The sequence below is a fragment of the Panthera uncia genome, chromosome B1 (genome assembly GCF_023721935.1).
Source record: "Panthera uncia isolate 11264 chromosome B1, Puncia_PCG_1.0, whole genome shotgun sequence".
NCBI classification, from domain to species: domain Eukaryota; kingdom Metazoa; phylum Chordata; class Mammalia; order Carnivora; family Felidae; genus Panthera; species Panthera uncia.
The window spans coordinates 9,591,095-9,594,918 of record NC_064811.1 but is presented as its reverse complement, the minus strand read 5'-3'; the positions used below and the strand labels follow the sequence as shown (position 1 = coordinate 9,594,918).

The 3,824-nt window shown below is 39.4% G+C and overlaps 1 pseudogene; it reads left to right on the top strand.

The window, feature by feature from the left end:
* Window positions 1-398: 398 nt before the first annotated feature.
* On the top strand, window positions 399-857 carry LOC125923938 (39S ribosomal protein L42, mitochondrial-like; annotated as a pseudogene).
* The last annotated feature ends 2,967 nt before the right edge of the window (window positions 858-3,824 follow it).

The window sequence follows — 3,824 nt, the reverse complement described above, 5'->3', positions numbered from 1 at the left end:
AAAATCAGGAATGAAAGATGGGGCATCACTACCTACTTTACAGAAATGAAAAAGATCATAAGGGAATACTATAAACAACTTTACCAATGAAGTATATAACCAAGATGAAATGGACAAAATCCTACTGACAAACTACTGAGACTGATTCAAGAAGAAATAAAAAATATTAATAGATCTATAACCAAGTGAGAGATTAAATTACTTGTTTAAAAACTTACTACAAAAAAAATCAAAAACCAAAAACCAAACCAAAACACAAAAATCAAGGAGGTAAGATGGCGGGCTCGCAGTGAGAGGCTGTCAAGGATGAACATAGGTATGCCTGGAAGCAGATTTTAAACTCAGTTTCTATTCAGATCATCTTCTTTCACACCGCCTGATAAACATCTTGATTTACCATGGCATTAACAGCAGTAAAGTGGCCATATCAAACAGAACTATCTGAAAACATTCATTTCCAATTCAAAATGGAGCTTTATATTGTGTTTGTCATAAATCTATGTATTTTCTCTTCCAGATGACTATCATTGCAAAGTAGAGCTTGCTATGACATCTGATGGCAGGATGAAAGTGTGCTACCACCCTCTGTGGACATTCTGTATAAACATACAAAACCTATCCCTCAGCCAGATCTTGTGCGTAATAATGAAGAAAACATGATCGAGTGCTGAACACCAGATGAGAAGAAAAAAAATGAACATTTTGAGTAAGGACCTATGACAGAACTACTTAGCAAAATGTTCTTTACTACTAAGCACTGTTGGTATCCTCGTGGACAGTATCATAGATGTCATAGGAACCTGGATCCTCCAAAAGACAGATGATACTGAGGTTTTCAGGAATCAAAAAGATGTTATCTTTTGTCTCATTTGCCATTTGAGAAAAGGCAATTGAGTATATTCACTACTATGTTATGTAGCAAAATGATAACAAAATGTCTTTTCATAGAAAAACAACCCATGGCCCAGCTGACTTTATTAATGAATTTTACAAATGTTTAAAGATGAGTTAACATCAATCCTTAATCTTTCAGAAACCTTCCAAAAAGTAGAAGGAAAAAAAACATTTCCCAGCTTATTCTATGAGGCCATTTTTATCTTACTACCAAAACTAGACAACAATATCACAAGAATATAAAACAATGGACCAATGTTCCTCATGAATATGGATGAAAAATACTAAAAAAAAAAAAAAATACTAGCAAACTGAATCTGTCAACCTATAAAAATGATTATACATCATGAATTATCCTAGAAATACAAAGCTGGTTCAGTATATGAAAATAAGTCAACGTAACCCACTATATTAATCAAACAAAGACATAAGCCACATGACCATCTCAACAGATAGAGGGAAAAAAAAACATTTGACAGAATCCAAAATTCTTTCCTGATTTAAAAAATAAATAAATAAAAATCTCAACAAAGTAGAAATTGAAGGAAAGGTCCTCAACCTGATAAGGGTGTATTTCAAAATCCTGCAATGAACATGATACTTATTGGTGAAAGACAAAGCTTTTCTCCTAAAAGAACCACACAAAGATGTCCACCCCTGCCACTTCCATTTCAATATTGTACTTGAGGTTGTAGGCAGAGCAATTAGATACAAAGGAAAAAAATAAAGGCATCCAGTTTAGAAAAGGAGAAGTAAAATTATGTTTATTCACAGATGACTTGATTGTATATATACAAAATCCTAAGGAATCACCTAAAAAACTATGTGAGCTAACAAGTGGGCTCAGCAAGTTTGTCTGACACAAAGGGCATGGTGTCTTATGGTGCCTTTTCATCCTTCATCAGTAAAATGAAAATAATCTGACCTGCTTCCCTAGCTTAGTTGGGTTCAACAAGACTATATAGGGAGGAGTCCAAATCCAGTGCCGGACACAAAATACGTGCTCAATAATGTGAGTTCCTTCTTTTCTTCATCATTCATCTCACTAATTTGCTATTTAAAGATGGTGGTTAGTAACAATAATTTGATGAAATACAAACATCCTAGCACAGCTGGATCACCTGACATTCATACATCAGCATAAAATAAATGAATCTAAAACAGTTTGTCTCCTACTATCTGAGCAAAGCTCAGTCAGAATGGGAGTGGATATTTGATTAGCAGTCCTGGCTTCTTTCCCCTGCTCCTTCTTCCATGTTCCTGTTCCATTTCTAGAATCAATCCTACCTAAGGATTAAATACCCTCAGTCCCTCTGGTTGAGGAAAATGGGGTCAAGGCAAAGGGATAAACATTAAACTATGGAGGAAGGTTTAGACTTCTTGCCCACTCCTCATCAAATTACTCACTACACTCTATTTCCCAAGACAGGAATATGGCTTCTTCCTTCTACTCTACCTTCTCTTCCCCCATCAAAGGAGGAGGAGGAGGGGGAGGAAGTGATGGGGGAGGAGGAGGAGAAGCAGGAGGAGGAGGAAAAGGAGAAAGAAAACCTAACTTTTGAAGATGAAGTTCTAGGGCATGGATGAAAAAGAATATGGAGTTTCAAGCTCACACAAAAGGGGTCAGAAAACTGGAAAATGACATTGATGAGGGAAGACAGAATTACGCATAAAACTATCACTGACCTCTTTCCTCTGTTTCCTCCCAGTGCTGCCAGACCCTAGGTGCTCTCATGCTTTCTTCACTCATTAATGCCCAAAGCGTCATGCAGGACAGGAGGTGGGGTAGGGACAGGAAGAATCAAAGGAAACTGTTTGTGCTGGTCTCCAGTCAAAGACTTACACTCAAGGGATACACGACCCCAATGTATCCATATGGTCCAGCCCAGCTTATAGAGGGGTTTGGGACAAAAGCCTCAGCTAATAACGATTATGTCTTTTACTGGACCACTCCCTGTTATGGGTTCAAATGTGTCCTTTTGAAAATACTAATGCCCTAACTCCCAGTATTTATGAATGTAACCTTATTTGGAAATAGGGTTTTACAGATGATAAAGTTAAGATGAGGTCATCAGGTTGCGTCTTAATCCAATATGACTGGTGTCCTTACAAGAAGGAGAAATGTGAACACAGAGACACACACACGTTGAGAATTCCTTTGTGATGATGAAGCCGGAGATCAGGGTATATGTCTACAAACCAAAGAACACCAAACATTGCTGGCAAAGAGCCAGTAGCTTGGAACAGAGAGGTGTGGAACAGATTCTCACAGCCCTCAGAAAGAACCAACTCTGATCCACCTTGATCTTGGCCTTGTAGCCTCTAAAGCTGTGAGACAGTCAATTTCTCTTGTCTAAGCCATCGGTGTGTGGCACTTTGTTGCAGCCATAGCAAACTAATACAACCCTTCCAGCAAGCAATGGGACAAGGATTCAGGGCTTCAGGACCTTCGCTATGTCTTCCTTGGGAGGTATATAAACCAGCAAATCCCTTGCTTAGCCTGAGCAGCTGTGGCCAGGGATCTCTTCCTCTCCTTCTTGGCTCCACCCCAGGAGAATATAACCCCAGGATAAAATAATTTTCTAATCTACCTTATCCTGACCCTTTAAATGAGTCCAGCCTTCTCAGGTCCTAAGAGGCATACCCTGCTCCTAGAGCAGAACAGACCTCAGTGGCTCATGTCCTGAGTTTGGGGGTCAGACAGACCAAATTCCCACCCTGGCCCTTCCACATTCCATCTGTGTGACCTGGAATGAGCATCTCAACACCCCATCTGCTTCCACTTCCAGGATAGTGGAGCCTGCTTCATGGGGTTGTTTTGATGGCACACAAGCACAGTGTCTGTTTCGTAGCTAGTGCCCATTAACTTCTAACACATGCCTCATAGGACAGCTACTGTTATACACAATGGCCCCAGAGCCCTCCCTCTT